This window comes from Phocoena sinus, chromosome 2, assembly GCF_008692025.1.
Source record: "Phocoena sinus isolate mPhoSin1 chromosome 2, mPhoSin1.pri, whole genome shotgun sequence".
Lineage (NCBI taxonomy): Eukaryota > Metazoa > Chordata > Mammalia > Artiodactyla > Phocoenidae > Phocoena > Phocoena sinus.
The window spans coordinates 35,754,846-35,775,088 of record NC_045764.1 but is presented as its reverse complement, the minus strand read 5'-3'; the positions used below and the strand labels follow the sequence as shown (position 1 = coordinate 35,775,088).

Sequence of the window (20,243 nt, the reverse complement as noted above, 5' to 3'; positions counted from 1 at the left end):
TGTGGCGAGTGGGGGGCTACTCTTCATTGTGGTGCGCGGGCTTCTCATTGTGGTGGCTTCTCTTGTTGTGGAGCATGGGCTCTAGGCACACTGGCCTTCAGTAGTTGTGGCACGTGGGCTCAGTAGTTGTGGCTCAAGGGCTTAGCTGCTCCACAGCATGTGGGATCTTCCCAGACCAGGGATCCAAACCATGTCCCCTGCATTGGCAGGTGGATTCTTAACCACTGTACCACCAGGAAAGTCCCCAAACCAAAATGTTTTAATTTTAACTTCAATTAAACTTCATAAAATATTTTCATGGAAATAAAAGCATTTGCCATTCGAGCATAAAATGTCCATTTTATGCCAAGGTAAAGAATCAGTATTGTATAGTATATGATATACCTATATGAATATATATATGTATACACATTTAAAATTAGTTTTTTTTTTTTTTTTTTTTTTGGCTGTGTGGCATGTGGGATCTTTGTTCCCTAACCAGGGACTGAACCTGCACCACCTGCAGTGGAAGCGCAGAGTGTTAACCACTGGACCACCAGGGAAGTCCCCTAAAATTAGTTTTAATTGTTTAGTATTGCAACATATTCTTCTCCACCCTGTGCAATTGTTGGCTGAAACCTTACTAATTTACACCAGAACGATGAATTGGAATACAAAGAAAGGAAAACAAGTAAACTCAGTCCTACTGGAGAAGATATTTTGTTATGCAAAAATGTATTCAAGCTATCAGAGAAGGATTTGACATGTTAATTTTTCCTTTCTCTTACCTAAGCACTTCTCCCACTCAGAACTTCTCCAGACTCCAGCCGGTGTTGATCATTCACACTGGCAGCAGAGCCACCCACAAACCATTGTGTTTTGACACAGTCACCTTTGGTTTTGAGGATGCAGGGAAAGTGATGCAGAGAAGCTTTTCTCTGGGTCCTGAACAGCGTTTGTGATATGCAGGGCCCAGGGCAAGGATTCCTCTCGTCTGGATCTGTGACTGGTACAGTAATAAGTGTAGGGCAAAAAGAATTACATAGTCACATAAGTTTGGCAAATGCTAAGTTAAAGCACAGTTAAGCCATCTTTACTGTGGGGATTCTTAGAGCCTCTAATATGTTAGAGAATCTAATAAATGGGGGACAAATCTAACAAAATTTTTAATCTTCAAAATGGGACAAAGTATGTAGCTCATGTCAAATGAATTCACCCTCAGGATCCTTTATTCTTGGAACATCTTATAGGATGGGTGCTCCAGGGAGCAGAGGTTGGGAGATGCTGTTGTACCTCAGTGCACAAGATTTCCTCTCCACAAAGTGGTGGGAAGGGGAGGAAGACACCCTGCAGGGCAGTGCAGTGTTGGAGAAGAGACTCTTTCCTCCACTTACCTCTTCAAAGCCAAGTCAGGGATTCCCCAAGGGAATCACTCGTAGAATTTGGGAAGGTCTGTGAGATGGGGAGGCTGAGGTTTCCATTTGTGATTGTGCTCTTGCTTAGTCACTTGACTTGCTGACCTTTCCCTGGGATACCAGAGCAAGGGAAAAGAGCACTGGAGAAGACAGACGAGGGGCCAGGACCACGTCCTGTACTTCGCAGAAGCCAAACATATGGAAGAGAGATCCCACAGAACTCCAAGGGCCTGTCAACTGAAAAAAAGCACAACCTAAAAGTTGAGAATTATGTTTTATTTGGGGCATTGCTGAGGATTTAAGACCAGGATGCAGCCTCTCAGCTCTGAGGGACTATTCCAAAGAGGTAAGGGAGGAGCCAGGATCTATAGGAATTTTTGCAAAAACGAAACAAAACAAAACAAATCAGGTAATCGAGCATCAAAAGATGATTGCTAATTAAAGAAAAACCAGATACCTCAAGTTAATGAATTTAACACTTTCCTATGTACAGGAAGATGCAAGAGACTGGGCTTAATGAAATCACTCCTTTGATATGAACCTTAACTATCTAGGGCCAGGATCCTGTTTTTCTCCATCTTGAATCCCCTCAGGGTGCACCGTTGTGGGTGGCTGCAGTGGCTGCTGGCTTGATGGCCACAACATTCTTTTTTTCTGATATGGCAGATGATATTCTTTGTTTATAGTCACACAGGTTGCCATGGAGAGCAGATGATATAGGGAGCCTTAGTCTTTCAGGGGCCACCACAAGGGGGAATGACATTGTACAGGTATCCTAGGAATGCAACACCATACCACCAGCTGGGGAATCATGGCGAAGATGTGGCCAAGTCTCCTAATGGCACCAGTGCTAACCCCTCACCATTGTTCACACCACACCAACAGACAATGAGCTAAGAGAGGCTTGTAACGTGGAGAACCCCAGGTTTCTATCCTTCTCCTGCCCTGGAGAGAGAAGAAGTCACCAGGAAGAGGTGGGGGTTGAACAGATCTATCCTGCTACCAACACTTTACAACATGACTCTATACTTTAGTCAGGATGGTGAAGTGGAGACGGAGCTTTAAACCACATTTGCAATTGATACATTAAAGTCAACTGGACTGAATCTTAAAAAAAAAAATGAAAAGGTAACTGAATTTAGGGAATTAGTATGAGAGGTTAAGAGAGCCCTCTCCGCAGTAGGAAAAAGATTTCTCCAGAGAAGAAAATAATAAATAAAACTATTTCATAGTGGTGGTTAAAAACAAGTTTTGGAGCCAGACTACTACCTGCACTGACTTGTTGGTTCCCCTTCTTATTAGCTGAGTGACCTTTGACATGTTACTTAATTTCTCTGGGACTCAGTTACCTCATCTGTAAAATGGGGATGATGAGAGTATCTATTTCACAAGGTTATTCTGAGGATTAAACAACCTGCTATTTGTAGAGCACTTAGGAACATACATGGCACAGAGTAAACTTTTTATAAATGGTTGTTAAGAATAAATAAGTTGGATTTCCATCATACTCAATGGTGAAAGGCTGAAAGCATTTCCTCTAAGATTAGGAATAAGACAAGGATGCCCACTCTTGCCACTTTTATTCAACATAGTTTCGGAAGTCCTAGCCACAGCGATAAGAGAAGAAAAAGAAATAAAAGGAATCCAAATTGGAAAAGAAGTAAAACTGTCACTGTTTGCAGCTGACATGATGCTATACATAGAAAAAGCCTAAAGACACTACCAGACAACTACTAGAGCTCATCGGTAAAGTTGCTGGATACAAAATTAATATACAGGAATCTGTTGCATTTGTACACTAACAATGAAATATCAGAAAGAGAAATTAAGGAAACAACCCCATTTACCATCACATCGAAAAGAATTAAATACCTAGGAAGAAACCCACCTAAGGAGGCAAAAGACCTGTACTCTGAAAACTATAAGATGCTGATGAAAGAAATTGAAGAAGACATGGATGGAAAGATGTACCATGTTCTTGGATTGGAAGAATCAATGTTGTTAAAAATGACCATACTACCCAAGGCAATCCACAGATTCAATGCAATCCCTATCAAGTTACCAATAGCATTTTTCACAGAACAAGAACAAAAAATTTTAAGATTTGTATGGAAACACAAAAGACCCTGAATTGCCACAACAATCTTGAGAAAGAAGAATGGAGCTGGAGGAATCATGCTCTCTGACTTCAGACTATACTACAAAGTGACAGTAATCACAACAGTATAGTACTGGCACAAAAACTGACATATAGATCAATGGAACAGAATAGAAAGCCCAGAAATAAACCCTCGCATTTATGATCAATTAATCTACAACAAAGGAGGCAAGAATATACAATGGAGAAGAGACAGTCTCTTCAATAAGTGATGTTGGGAAAACTGGACAGCCACGTGTAAAAGAATGAAATTAGAACATTCTCTAACACCATACACAAAAATAAACTCAAAATGGATTAAAGATCTAAAGGTAAGACTGGCTACTATAAAACTCCTAGAGGAAAACATAGGCAGAACACTCTTTGACATAAATCACAGCAATATTTTTTTGGATCCGTCTCTTAGATTAATGGAAATAAACACAAAAATAAACAAATGGTGCCTAATTAAACTTAAAAGCTTTTGCATAGCAAAGGAAACCATAAACAAAATGAGAAGACGACCTACAGACTGGGAGAAAATATTTGCAAATGATGCTACTGACTAGGGATTAATTTCTAAAATATACAAATAGCTCATACAGCTTAATATCAAAAAAACAAACAACCCAATCAAAAAATGGGCAGAAGACCTAAATAAACATGTCTCCAAAGAAGACATACAGCAGCCAACAGGCACATGAAAAGATGCTCAATATCACTAATTATTAAAGAAATGCAAATCAAAACTACACTGAGATATCACCTCACACCAGTCAGAATGGCCATTAAAACTTCTACATATAATAAATGCTGGAGAGGGTGTGGAGAAAAAGGAACCCTCCTACACTGTTGGTGGGAATGTAAATTGGTGCAGCCACTATGGAGAACAGTATGGAGGTTCCTTAAAAAACTAAAAATAGAGTTACCATATGATCCTGCAATCCCACTCCTGGGCATATATCTGGAGAAAACTCTTAATACAAAAAGATACATGTACCCCAATCTTCATAGCAGTATTATTTACAATAGCCAAGATACAGAAGCAACCTAAATGTCCATCAACAGATGAATGTTTAAAGAAGACGTGGTATACACACCCCCCCCCCACACACACAATGGAATACTAGTCAGCTATAAAAAAGAATGAAACAATGCCATTTGCAGCAGCATGGATGGACCTAGAGATAATCATATTAAGTGAAGTAAGTCAGAGAAAGACAAATATCATATCACTTCTATGTGGAACCTAAAAAAAATGATACAAATAAATAAAACAGAAAAAGACTCACAGACAAATTCAGAAAACAAATTTATGACTACCAAAGGGGATAGTGGGGCAGGGGAGATAAATCTCAAAGTTTGGGATTAACATATACACACTACTATACATAAAATAGGTAAACAACAAGGACCTACTGTATAGCAGAGAGAACTATACTCAATATCTTGTAATAAACTATAATGGAAAAGAATCTGAAAAAGAATACATATATATAATTGAATCAATTTGCTGTACACTTGAAACTAACACAACATTGTAAATTAACTATACTTCAATTAAAAAAAATAAGAGTTGGATTTCTCAATAGACTGGCTATACTCAAATGACTACTGGGCTAGGCAAGAAATGTAAGTGGTTGAAACAAACTATATACAAGATAAGCAGTAGTGAGGACTGTGGCAAACTGGGGAGCCCCTTATAAAAGGAACAGTCATGCTAAGCTTCAACTGATTGTTACCATATTGGAACGAGCCCCAACCTTAATTAGAAATACTCCTGAAAGACATTATTGGAGAAAAATTCCCTCACCTCCCACAACTTCAAGTGGTCCATTTCACTGATAATTCATTCAACATGAAATAACTAGAGGTGAGAATCTATATTTATCTCTTGGCAGAGGTTTATGAGTTGGCCAGGGACTTGGAAAGAACAATATTGGAGTGAAAAGGAGATCTAGGGAATAGATATGAAGATGGACCTCCTAGAACGGGCACAGAGTGTAAGGATATTTATGTCCTATGTGGGTGCTCACCAAAGGGCATCTACCATAAAATAATTAAGTAGATAAGAAGACATGATCTGAGGAGGACAGCAAGCCTCTTTTCCCAGCCAGCTTACTGCTTGCTGAATGCTCCGTATTCAAAGTGGCCGTGATGGCAGCAATGGGCCCAACACGTAGACCTCCTCCTCACCAGGATGATGTAGCTGAACGTCTAACCTGCCAACAGCACAGGCCAATGATGATACCATAATATGAAGTAGGCAGTAATTGGTTCTCATTGGAATAATCATTTATGGATATGGATTTACCTTTTCTATCTGCAATGCTTCTGATAGTACCACCCTCCCTGGACTTATGGAATGCTTTCTTTATTCACCAGGAAAGTATTTCATACATCACTTCTGACGAAACAACTCATTTCACAGCGAAAGGAGAATCACAACAAGCTCATGCTCATGTAATTCACTGGCTTTACCACGTATCCCAACACTCAGAAACAGCTGGCCTGAGAGAACAGTAGAATGGCCTACTGAAGACAGCTACAGTGTAAGTTGGAAGACAATAACTCTGAAAGGTTGGGGTATATCCTACAAAATGTGTTTCTTTTCTTCTTGTACCAGTGATCAATATATGTGCTATTTTTTCCATAGCCAGGATATTCAGGTTTAGAAATCAAGGGGTAGAAATGGGAGTGTTTCTAATAACCCACTCACAAAATTTTTGCTTCCAAATATGATAGGTTTTTGCTAGCTTAGAGGTCTTAGTTTCTAATAGAAGAATATTTCCACTAGGGATCATAATTGATTAACATCCTTGAGTTATAAGTTGAGACTACCATTGGCCAATTTGGACTTTAATGTGCCATTCAATTAACAGGCAAAGAAGGGGGTCATTGTATTGGCTGGGGTGATCCCAATCATATTAGGGAATTGAGTTGCTAAGACACAATGGAACTCAGTGGATTCTCTTAAGGCATCTCTTAGTGCTTCCACGTCCAGTAGAAAGAAAGTTAATAGTAAACTAAATGAAGACCACTGGGGGTCAGATGGTTCAGGAATGAAGGTTTGGGTTACCCCAAAGAATCTGGATCTGCCAAGAGACTGGCTGAGGATAAAGGGGACTAAAATGTATAGTGAGACAAGAAGCTGGATACAACTACAGCTTGAGTACCAGTTACAGAAATGGGGTTCATTTTCCCCTGGTCAATTTCATATAAGGCTTAATATTAGTCTTTGTGTTCCAAATGGTTCACATGGGATTCTGACTGAATTAGAAGAGAAACTAGCCTCACCCAGATAGAAATAGCAACTGTTAGGTTTTTGTATATTGCTTATTTGGGAAGAGAGTGATGGCTGTATTGCTTTTTTGGGAAGAGTGTGATAGCTTTATTGTACAAAAAATGGTAGCATCCTGTTAGGTGGAAGCATGGAGTTTTTATTCTTGTCTAACATTCCTGTCTTCTGGCATTGTCTTTCTAGAGATGATCAGAACCCTGCCTGGGTTTATTCCCCAATATAGGTGACTTGCCTGTGTGCTAATAGTATTCTTTATCTTTAGAGTTGAGAAACTTCTCTGGGCTATGTCTCAGTTTTGATGATACTGTATCATATTTTCCTCCACAACTTTGTTGTCTTCAATTGACTAAATTTGAAGATATAGTTATTTCTTCATTTCAAGGGTGTTTTCATCTGTTCTAATTTTGGAAATTTTTTTTTAACATGTGTTTATTCTTTATTTAGGAGTATCATTTACCTGTCTATGTCTTCCATATCCATCATTTTACCTCTAATTGTTTTATTTCTTTGCCTTTTCCCTTTCTGTGAGACATTTTTTTGTGTAATTCATTATCTTCTTTGATTTTTATTCTCATATATGAGCTAGTTATATAGAGACATTTTTTCTTTTTGTTCTCTATTTCTTTCCTTTTCTCTGAAATCTCCCTGCTATTCTTCTTAGTCTATTGTATTATCTTTCAATCTTTTCTTTCATACATTTCATGTTCTCTAAATTTAAGGGCATGAAATATTTATTGCTTGGTATTTCCTTCTTTTTTCCAGGGTGCACCTACTGACAGAATGGGCTTTTCCCTGGTTAAAAGATCTGCCATCATTTATCTGGTAGCTTCAGTCTATTCTTTCTTTTTTATTTTATTTTATATTGGAGCATAGTTGATTGACAATGTTGTGTTAGTTTCAGGTGTACAGCAAAATGATTCAGTTATACATATATCCATTCTTTTTAAAATTCTTTTCCCATTTAGGTTACTACAGAATATTGAGCAGTGTTCCCTGTGCTATACAGTAGGTCCTTGTTGGTTATCTATTTTATTTTATAATATTTTATTTTATTTTTAAATTAATTTTTTATTGGCGTATAGTTGATTTACAATGCTGTGTTAGTTTCTGCTGTACAGCAAAGTGAGTCAGTTATACATATACATATATCCACTTTTTTAGATTCTATTCCCACATAGGTCATTACAGAGTATTGCAGTCTATTCTTTGTGAATGCCCTTCTAAAGGCCCTAGATGTGATTATACTTGTTCTTAAATTCATTCTCATGAAGAAGTTACCTAGGTACTTGTATTTAGTTAGGGTTCTCCAAAGAAACAGAGCCAATAGTGTGTGTGTGTGTGTGTGTGTGTGTATCTGATGGGGTAGGCTGGCAGGCTGGAGACTCAGGGAAGAGTTACAATTTGAGTCCAAAGGCAGTCTGCTGGCAGAATTTCCTCTTTCTCAGGGGAGGTCAGTCCTTGTTCTATAAGGCTTTCAACTGATTGAATGAGGTCCATCCACATTATGAGTGGTAATCTGCTTTACTCAAAGTCCACCAGTTTAAATGTTAATCTCATTCAAAATACACCTTCATGGAAACATCCAGAATAATGTTTGACTAAATATTTGAACACCATGGCCCGGCCAAGCTAACACAAAATTAACCATGACAGTACTATACCAATATTTTCTGAATGGGTGGTGTCAAGAAAACAAACGGGCAAACAGAAATGGAGAAATTATCTTCAGACATGTAAAATAGATTTCACCAGCCAACCATACTTTAGAGAAGCCCAAAGTTTCTGAGGTAAACAACTATCCTCTTTAATAAAGGCTAAACCAGTATGCAGTATTTCATTCATTCAAGGAGAAAGCAAAGAAAATTAGAGGTGATGAATGAATAACTGTACCCCCAGCTTTGGGAATTTCTTCCAGGCTATCAAAGAAAGCAGGTAATTTGCATCAGCTAACGATGAAAAGAAAGCATCACTATCTCTCACACAGACCACACCATATGCCCCAGGTACTACCTGTGTTCATTTCCCCCCTTTCCCAACTTCCCTTTGGTTAAGGGCTCCCTCCCTTTGTGGCCCAGTTCTGTTCATAGCCTGCATCAAAACTCCCCTCTAGGATTTAGACTCTTCTCAAAGGCTATAGCATTTGGTATCTGTACTAGGCATTTTATTTATTATTTATCTTACATATCCATCCTTTTCCTGATGCACCAGATTGCAAGTTTCTCAAGGACCCATGTCTTATTTCTGGAGTCCGGCACACAGTGTGGGCAGTTAATGAGCTGATAACATCTATTAAGAATGACACTATGGACTTTTTCTTAACATTGTATTTACATGGTACTGTAAAAGTGTAATATCTTTATATAAAATTTTAGGGTTAAATGGTGACTTGAGTAAAGGCAACCTACTTCTTCTCTCTCAATCCCAATGGAAATGAACAAGGGAATAAAAAAACTAAAAAATGTCCTATTTCTTTTCTATAGAGGAGGACAGTCGCATGACAGAACATTAATTTCTGGAAGTCACAGTGAGCTGGAACATGATCAAGAAGAATGCCAAGTATTAATTTATAATTCCCCTCCCAAGAAGGCAGTTGAACTTGTGGATTTTTAAACCTAAGAATTCCTAGTTTTTTGTTTTTTTTTACGATGGGAGGGAACACTGAGAGTAGGCAACAGGACAGATAGGCAACACTCAACTCAGTATCTTCTTGTCTATAAATATCAGTGGCATTTGAGGGCCTGGCTCATGGCACAGAATCTTTACCAGACATAGAGAAAAAACTATGTAGAGACCTTGGCCCACAGCCCTGGCTTCCTCCCTTTTCTCTTTGAGAGGCTTGATCACTGAACTGTAACAAGTTCTTTACCTTAAGATAAAGGCAGAATGCCATCAGCACCTGAGTCATGCATGGAGTGATCTAAGGAGAATGTTGGGGGCAAACACAAGGCATGGATGACACTCTTAGCATTCAAATCTGATTAAATGCATGAGCACATAAAAAAGCACTATTCCGTGACTTGAAAGGAAGCTTGCCAAGTTCTCATGAGTCAGAAGAGCACGTGTTCACAGGAGGAATTTTATTTTGGGTTCTCAAAATTCAAGAGAACTTCAAGGTGTCCCTGGATGATGGTGGCCACCTATTTATATCTTTCCATGCTTCCTCCAAAAACTGTACAGATTGACAAGAAAAACAAGTGAAACCACCCCTAACCTGTGCCTTTGGCATACTAGAAGACAGAGAACACTACACACTTCACATTCATTTAATACATGTAACTTTAGTCTAAGACTAAAACAAAAGCCGGGGGGGTAAGAGTGGAAGAATTATATGTCTTGGGGATGATAGAATAAGTTCATGGATTGTTGTATGGGCAACAGGTGGGAGTTACTGGATACTTTTCATAACTGACAAACCCAATATATAAAAATATACAAAATAAAATATATATTTATTATAAAATAAAAAATGTAAAAATATATATTAAAAATAAAAAGTAAGGTTACTGTAAAAGGTCTAAATATAAGGGTAACAACTAACCAAATATTCTGTGACTTGGCAAACCTCTCTAAATATCAAAAGAAAATTTAAAAATTAGAACAAAGAAAATACATCCAATAGAGAAAGAAATACAATAAATATACATGTATAGTAATTATAACATAAAATAATAAGGCAGAGCTTCCCTGGTGGCACAGTGGTTGGGAGTCCGCCTGCCAATGCAGGGGACGCGGGTTCGTGCCCCGGTCTGGGAAGATCCCACATGCCGTGGAGCGGTTGGGCCCGTGAGCCATGGCCGCTGGGCCTGCGTGTCCGGAGCCTGTGCTCCGCAATGGGAGAGGCCACAACAGTGAGAGGCCCACATAAAAAAAAAAAAAAAAAAAAAAAAAAGACTAAAAAAAAAAAAAAAAAGGCAGAATTGAGGCCAAACGTATATGTCATATTAATAAAAGTGAGTGGACTGAACTCACCTAATAAAAGAAAAGGATTTTTAAGTTGGCTCATAAAGCTGATAGGTATACAAGAGACACTGAAAAGTCATTCAGAACGGTTAAAAATAAAGGAATAGGCAAAATATACCAGGTAAATGGAAAGGAAAAGAAAGCTGCAGTTGTAATCCTGATATCAGTCAAAGCAGTATTTAAGTCAAAAAGTGTTAAGTATAACAAATAAAGATGCTAGAACCTCTGACTCACAATTAAGCTACAACAATTATAGATAGGTATGCACCAAATAATGCAGCACCTATAACTATACTGTAGTTGTAAGGAGACACAGATAGGAAAACACTAATAGTGGGAGGCTTTAACATACCACTACAAGTACAAGGCAGGTCAAATGGTCAAAATAAGCAGGAATAATGAAGACGAACTACGTAATCAATAAGGTAGATTTTACGCATATATAAAACTTTCACACCCTGATTACAGGAAATACACCTTCTCGAGCACACACAGATCATTAGCAAAAATGGATCATGTATAAAGTCATAAAGGAAATATTAAATTCCGTAAAGTAGAAAATTACTAATAATACTTTCTGATAACATAGAATAAAACTAGAAATTAATAACAAAGTATTTTTAAAGGTCCACCTAGAAATTAAAGAATCTCCTATAGGGTCTAATTTTTCTAATGTTTATGGAACATCTACAAAAATTAATTGTATACTGGGCTACACAGAAAACCTCAATTAATTCCTCAAAGCTGAAAATGTACAGGTCACACTACATCTTATCATGATGCAATAAAATCAGAAAGTAATAACCTAAGATTAAACAAAGAAACAATCTTGTGAAACTTGGAAATGAAAACAAAACAATTTTATTATATCTTGGATCAAAGAAGAAATAAAAGTTAAAATTATACTACTTAAAAATAATAACATTATATTTTAAAACCTCCATAAGAGTTAAATTCTTAGCACCAAATTCTTACACTAGAGTGAGAATAAATGAATTGAGCATTCAACTTATGAAAACAGAAAATAAACACAAGAAAAGCAGAAGTAAGGAATTAATAAGGATAAAAGTAGTTTATTAGTAAGTAGAAAAATGAACTAGTGTTACTGATAAACAAATTGAAGGAAAAAAATAACACAGATTTCTGGATAGATTGATCAAGAAAGGAGAAAGAAAATGTTTCTTTTAAATTACATGTTTAAATTACCCAAATTGGAAAATTACTATTAAAATTGGCAAAGTAAAGGCATTTCTTTTTCCTCCTCCTCCTACTCCCCACCTCAAACCTGATCAAAAACAACCATCAAAAAAGAATGTGATCGAGGCTCTGAAATGGGCATAAGACTTTCTTTGATGTGAAAGAGAGCCAGGAGGAGGCAGGAACTTTGTGGATTCCATTTTCTAGAAGGTTGGCTGGGGAGGGGTCTGGCCTTGGGTGCAGTGTGGTGGAGTTTCAGGGCATCCAGACCCAGTGACCGAGGTCCCAGCTGGCATAGGGTCTTCACTGTAGAAGAAGAAAGGTCTTTGCTGGGTGAATCACACTGTGTGGCTAGACAAGCATTGCTCCTGGTTGTGTAGCCTCCAAACCTGACTTGCTGTCTGGCTCCCCTAAAGGTTTTGTGAGCCACTTAATGTCCTTTGATAAATTCCTTTTCTGGTTACAATAGCTTGAGTGAGTTGTGTAGTTAATGACCAAGAACCTTCCCGATCTGAGGAAGGTCAGAGACCTGAAAGTTCACTGCTAGGGGCAGTCTTCTCCAAACAGTTTTATAAACACTGTTTTTGTAAACCACTATCAGAATAAAGTTTTTGTAAACCACTCTCAGAATAAAGTAGATGCACCCCAACACGTAACCCTGTAATTTATATACAAATATTGGTATGTTCATGAATTATATAAATGATAAAACAGATTGAAGGAGAAAATTTAAACTGATGAGATTTTAATGGACTAAACAATATTTAAAGCCAGATCATTTTTTTGTTGTTGTTGTTGTTGTACGCGGGCCTCTCACTGTTGCGACCTCTCCCGTTGTGGAGCACAGGCTCCGGACACACAGGCTCAGCGGCCATGGCTCACGGGCCCAGCCGCTCCGCGGCATGTGGGATCCTCCCGGACCGGGGCTCGAACCTGTGCCCCCTGCATCGGCAGGCAGACTCTCAACCACTGCGCCACCAGGGAAGCCCAAAGCCAGATCATTTTAATTTTATTTATTAACAGCACATCTTTACTCATATAAGAATCCATGCTTCAAATACTTTTTTTGGATAAAATTTGTCTTTTTTTCCGTAGATCTGATTAGATTGTTGTAGTTTTTACTCTGTAACGTGGCTGATGAAAAGTGCATCTCTAATAGTAAAAGAGGTGTTATGCCTGCCATTTTGATCTTAGTGTTTTGTTTGTGCTTGCTTTAGTATTGTCTTCATGCTGTGGACAATGAGTGTCTCCTGCCATATCAGTAAACAAAGGATGCAGCCACTGCAGCCACCCCCAGCAGTGCACCCTGAGGGGATTCAGGTTGGAGAAAAACAGGATTCTGGCCCCAGATAGCTGAGGTGCATATCAAAGGAATGATTTCAATGAGCCCAGATTCTTGCATCTTCCCATACATAGAAAAGTGCTAAATTGAGTAACTTGAGATGTCTGGTTTTTCTTTAATTAACAGTAATCTTTTGATATTCCGACTACCTGGTTTTGGTTGTAAAAATTCCTGTATATCCTGGGCTCCTCTCTTACCTCTTCAGAGCGATCTGAAAGGCTGCCTCCCGGGCTTGAGTCCTCAGCAAGTCCACTGAATAAAACATAATTCTCAACTTTTAGGTCGTGCAGTTTTCCACTCCATAACACCATAGTTTTTTTGTTTTGTTTTGTCTTGTTTTTGTTTTGGCAGGAATCTCTGTAAACTTCTTTTTCACTTTGTATTGGCTAGGTTTTAAAATTAGATAGTATAGTTGCTAATCCTCTAAACTGGGCACACATAAACTGCATTACTCTGCAACACACTGAGAGGGAAAGAAGGAGCGTGAGAGCCACTGTCAACTTCTCTATGTGTTTAGCTTCCAGTCTTCCGAATATGTACCACATGTCCACCTGACACACGAGCCAAACAAGGGTGCCCTTGTTTGGCTGTATATTCAAGGTCAGTAAAGATGAACTTCTTTGTTTTGTCAAGATAAAAATAAGACCAACTGAAGCTCCATATTTTCTTCCTTCAGCCCATTTGATCATCTTGTGCACCCCCTTGGGAGTGACTCGTCCACCTGGGAGACTCTAGATGGCAGCAGTGAGATCCAGAAGCAGGTGTCAATCATGAAAGAAGAAGGACACTTCCTGTACAGGCCAGGTGGACACTGGAAAGGCAGGGGAAATGGAGCTGAAGGAGAAGTGACACTGGAAGGCCAAGTTTGTTGCTGGTGACCTAGTTTGTATGGCTTCTGAGAAGAGGCAGTAATCTCTAGACCATAGCACAGGGGGTAGTGACTCAACCTCTGAGCCAACCACCCAGTTGAAAAATGGAGTATGAAAGGAGACTTAGGCCCGGGACAAAGGAAAGATGTGGAAACCATGGTTTGTTTGTTTGTTTTTTTGGCTGTGCCATGCAGCATATGAGATCTTAGTTCCCTGACCAGGGATTGAACCTGTGCCCCCTGCAGTGGAAGCGTGGAGTCTTAACCACTGGACTGCCAGGGAAGTCCCCACTGGGTTTCTTTATATTGAAGTATAGTTGATTTACAATGTTGTGTTAGTTTCAGGTGTACAGCAAAGTGATTCAGTTATATATGTACAACTGAATATATATATTCTATTTATTTATAATATATATATTCTTTTTCAGATTCTTTTCCATTATAGGTTATTACAAGATATTGAATACAGTTCCCTGTGCTATACAGTAGGTCCTCACTTATTTATTTTATATATAGTAGTGTGTATCTGTTAATCCCAAATTCCTAATTTATCCCTCCTCCACCCCTTTTCCCTTTGGTATTCATTAGTTTGTTTTCTATGTCTGTGAGTCTGTTTCTGTTACTTGGCTAACTCAGTAGACAGTTTCAAACTCTTTCTTTGTTGCCACCTCCACTACAGAGCAAAGGAAAACTAAATCTTTGCTTTCCCTGCTTCCCCGGCTGCTAAATATGGCCATGTGACATGGTTCTGGTCAATGATACAGAAGTAGAATCTGCTAGGGCCTTCTGGGAAAACTGCTTTTCTTGATAATACAGAAAAACCTATTGAGTGCCAATTCTCTACTCCTTCCTCCTACCTTCAATTCAGGTTGGTGACTGGAGTCAGAGAAGCCTCATTGTTCCTTGACAATGAGGGAAAAATCAAGAGAATCGCAGAGATGGTGGCCCTGGCCAGGCTGGGCCACTATACTTATGCCTACATTTCTTGTTATTTGAAATAAATGCTGTCTGACACTGATTTTTTGAATTTTCTGTTGTATGCTTCAAAGCATTCCTAAGTGCTACAAGACATCTCCTTATAGACTAAAATGATAGAGCATTTCTCTCCATTTCCTCCCTCCCTCTGCTCAGCCTCACTCATACCCACTCTATTCTTCAGCAAGTAACCAGCCCCACTGAAAGGTGAAAAGTCATCAGAAAGAACCTTGCATAGGTTCTGTGCATGGAAACAGCAAAAGCAAAGGAGGAAAGGAACGTAGGCAGTTGAAAACCATACATCCCAAGAAGAATTACTCCTTTGGAATGTGGAGCTCTTAGAAATATATAAATATAAATATAGTATCTAAGAGAATATAAATACAATAGCCAAAATAAATATTACTTAGATAAAAAGAATAGTAAATAATTAAACAAACATGACTCTTCTTTTAACAAAAGAAAGGAAAAAGATGGAAGGATGATGGCAGGGTGGGATTTTTAAACTTTTGTCTTCTGTATTTTCATCCACCTCCCCTCAGCCCCCCATGAGTTTGTATTACTTTTGCATTCAGAAAAATCCCGATATTTAAGAAAAGATTCCACTTTACTATATCTTCAAGTCTCTTCTCTGGTGGCTTGGATTTTAGGTCAGAGAGACTCCCTTCTTTAACAAAAGCCATGCTGTTCTGATTATGTTAGGATGACTATTATCAAAAAGCCAAAAGAGGAGGAGGAACCAAGATGGCAGAGTAAAAGGACATGCTCTCACTCCCTCTTGCGAGAACACCAGAATCACAACTAGCTGCTGGACAATCATCGACAGGAAGACACTGGAACTCACCAAAAAAGATACCCCACACACAAACAAAGACAAAGGAGAAGCCACAATGAGAATGTAGGAGGGGCTCAATCACAGTAAAATCAAATCCCATAACTGCTGGGTGGGTGACTCACAGACTGGAGAACACTTATACCACAGAAGTCCACCCACTGGAGTGAAGGTTCTGAGCCCCACGTCAGGCTTCCCAACCTGGGGGTCTGGCAACGGGAGGAGGAATTCCTAGAGAATCAGACTTTGAAGCCTAATGGGAATAGATTGCAGGACTTCGACAGGACTGGGGGAAACAGAGACTCCACTCTTGGAGGGCACACACAAACGAGTGTGCGCATCGGGACCCAGGGGAAGGAGCAGTGACCCCAGGGGAGACTGAACCAGACTTACCTGCTTGTGTTGGAGGGTTTCCTGCAGAGGCGGGGGGGTGGGGTGGGGTTGGGGCTGTGGCTCACCATGGGGACAAGGACACTGGCAGCAGAAGTTCTGGGAAGTATTCCTTGGCGTGAGCCCTCCCAGAGTCTGTCATTAGCCCCACCAAAGAGCCCAGGTAGGCTCCAGTGCTGGGTTGCCTCAGGCAAAACAATCAACAGGGAGGGAACCCAGCCCCACCCATCAACAGTCAAGCAGATTAAAGTTTTACTGAGCTCTGCTCGCCAGAGCAACAGTCAGCTCTACCCACCACCAGTCCCTCCCATCAGGAAACTTACACAAGCCGCTTAGATAGCTTCATCCACCAGAGGGCAGACAGCAGAAGCAAGAAGAACTACAATTCTGCAGCCTGTGGAACAAAAACCACATTCACAGAAAGATAGACACGATGAAAAGGAAGAGGGCTATGTACTAGATGAAGGAACAAGATAAAACCCCAGAAAAACAATTAAATGAAGTGGAGATAGGCAACCTTCCAGAAAAAGAATTCAGAATAATGATAGTGAAGATGATCCAGGACCTCGGAAAAAGAATGGAGGCAAAGATAGAGAAGATGCAAGAGATGTTTAACAAAGACCTAGAAGAATTAAAGAACAAACAAACAGAGATGAACAATACAGTAACTGAAATGAAAACTACACTAGAAGGAATCAATAGCAGAATAACTGAGGCAGAAGAATGGATAAGTGACCTGGAAGACAGAATGGTGGAATTCACTGCTGCGGAACAGAATAAAGAAAAAAGAATGAAAAGAAATGAAGACAGCCTAAGAGACCACTGGGACAACATTAAACACAACAACATTCGCATTATAGAGGTCCCAGAAGGAGAAGAGAGAGAGAAAGGACCAGAGAAAATATTTGAAGAGATTATAGTTGAAAACTTCCCTAACATGGGAAAGGAAATAGCCACCCAAGTCCAGGAAGTGCAGTGAGTCCCATACAGGATAAACCCAAGGAGAAACATGCCAAGACACATAGTAATCAAACTGGCAAAAATTAAAGACAAACAAAAATTATTGAAAGCAGCAAGGGAAAAAAGAAAAATAACATAAAAGGGAACACCCATAAGGTTAACAGCTGATTTCTCAGCAGAAACTCTACAAGCCAGAAGGGAGTGGCATGATATACTTAAAGTGATGAAAGGGAAGAACTTACAACCAAGATTACCGTACCCTGCAAGGATCTCATTCAGATTCGATGGAGAAATCAAGAGCTTTACAGATAAGCAAAAGCTAAGAGAATTCAGCATCAGCAAACCAGCTCTACAACAAATGCTAAAGGAACTTCTCCAAGTTGGAAACACAAGAGAAGAAAAGGATCTACAAAAACAAACCCAAAACATTAAGAAAATGGTCATAGGAACATACATATCGATAATTATGTTAAACGTGAATGGATTAAATGCTCCAACCAAAAGACACAAGCTTGCTGAATGGATACAAAAACAAGACCCATATATATGCTGTCTACAAGAGACCCACTTCAGACCTAGGGACACATACAGACTGAAAGTGAGGGGAAGGAAAAAGATATTCCATGCAAATGGAAATCAAAAGAAAGCTGGAGTAGCTATACTCATATCAGATAAAATAGACTTTAAAATAAAGAATGTTACAAGAGACAAGGAAGGACACTACGTAAGATCAAGGGATCAATCCAAGAAGATATAACAATTATAAATATATATGCACCCAACATAGAAGCACCTCAATACATAAAGCAACTGCTAACAGCTATAAAAGAGGAAATCGACAGTAACACAATAATAGTGGGGGACTTTAACACCTCACTTACAACAATGGACAGATCATCCAAACAGAAAATTAATAAGGAAACACAAGCTTTAAATGACACAATAGACCAGATAGATTTAATTGATATTTATAGGACATTCCATCCAAAAACAGCAGATTACACTTTCTTCTCAAGTGCGCATGGAACATTCTCCAGAATAGATCACATCTTGGGTCACAAATCAAGCCTCAGTAAATTTAAGAAGATTGAAATCATATCAAGCATCTTTTCTGATCATGATGCTATGAGATTAGAAATGAATTACAGGGAAAAAACCATAAAAAACACAAACACATGGAGGCTAAACAATACGTTACTAAAAAACTAAGAGATCACTGAAGAAATCAAAGAGGAAATCAAAAAATACCTAGAGACAAATGACAATGAAAACACGACGATCCAAAACTGATGGGATGCAGCAAAAGCACTTCTAAGAGGGAAGTTTATAGCTATACAAGCCTACCTTAAGAAACAAGAAAAATCTCAAGTAAACAATCTAACCTTACACCTAAAGGAACTAGAGAAAGAAGAAGAAACAAACCCCAAAGTTAGCAGAAAGAAAGAAATCATAAAGATCAGAGCAGAAATAAATGAAATATAAACAAAGAAAACAATAGCAAAGATCAATAAAACTAAAAGCTGGTTCTTTGAGAAGATAAACAAAATTGATAAACCATTAGCCAGACTCATCAAGAAAAAGAGGGAGAGGACTCAAATCAATAAAATTAGAAATGAAAAAGGAGAAGTTACAACAGATACCGCAGAAATACAAAGCATCCTAAGAGACTACTACAAGCAACTTTATGCCAATAAAATGGACAACCTGGAAGAAACGGACAAATTCTTAGAAAGGTATAACCTTCCAAGACTGAACCAGGAAGAAACAGAAAATATGAACAGACCAATCACAAGTAATGAAATTGAAACTGTGATTAAAAATCTTCCAACAAACAAAAGTCCAGGACCAGATGCCTTCTTAGGTGAATTCTATCAAACATTTAGAGAAGAGCTAACACCCATGCTTCTCAAACTCTTCCAAAAAATTGCAGAGGAAGGAACACTCCCAAACTCATTCTATGAGGCCACCAGACAAAGATACTACAAAAAAAGAAAATTACAGACCAATATCACTGATGAATATAGATGCAAAAATCCTCAACAAAATACTAGCAAACAGAATGCAACAACACATTAAAAGGATCATACACCATGATCAAGTGGGATTTATCCCTGGATGCATGGATCCTTCAATATATGCACATCAATCAATGTGATACACCATATTAACAACTTGAAGAATAAAAACCATACGATCATCTCAATCGATGCAGAAAAAGCTTGTGACAAAATTCAACACCATTTATGATAAAAACTCTCCAGAAAGTGGGTATAGAGGGAAACTACCTCAACATAATAAAGGCCATATACGACAAACCCACAGCAAACATCATTCTCAATGGTGAAAAACTGAAAGCATTTCCTCTAAGATCAGGAACGAGACAAGGATGTCCACTCTTGCAACTATTATTCAACCTAGTTTTGGAAGTCCTAGCCACGGCAATCAGAGAAGAAAAAGAAATAAAAGGAATACAAATTGGAAAAGAAGTAAAACTGTCACTGTTTGCAGACGACATGATACTATACATAGAGAATCCTAAAGATGCCACCAGAAAACTACTAGAGCTAATCAATGAATTGGGTAAAGTTGCAGGATACAAAATTAATGCACAGAAATCTCTTGCATTCCTATACACTAATGATGAAAAATCTGAAAGAGAAATTATGGAAACACTCCCATTTACCATTGCAACAAAAAGAATAAAATACCTAGGAATAAATCTACCTGGGGAGACAAAAGATCTGTATACAGAAAACTGTAAGACACTGATGAAAGAAATTAAAGATGATACCAGCAGATGGAGAGATATACCATGTTTTTGGATTGGGAGAATCAATATTGTGAAAATGACAATACTACCCAAAGCAATCTACAGATTCAATGCAGC

The 20,243-nt window shown here is 38.6% G+C and overlaps 1 long non-coding RNA gene across 1 annotated transcript in view; it reads left to right on the top strand.

Annotated features, from left to right (window-relative positions):
* LOC116748778 overlaps positions 1–14,389 on the top strand; it is a 31,336-nt gene extending 16,947 nt beyond the window's left edge. Inside the window, exons 2-3 of the long non-coding RNA XR_004348366.1 lie at positions 5,917–6,083; positions 14,008–14,389. This is a non-coding gene — a long non-coding RNA (uncharacterized LOC116748778). The remainder of the gene's footprint in view (positions 1–5,916; positions 6,084–14,007) is intronic.
* The last annotated feature ends 5,854 nt before the right edge of the window (positions 14,390–20,243 follow it).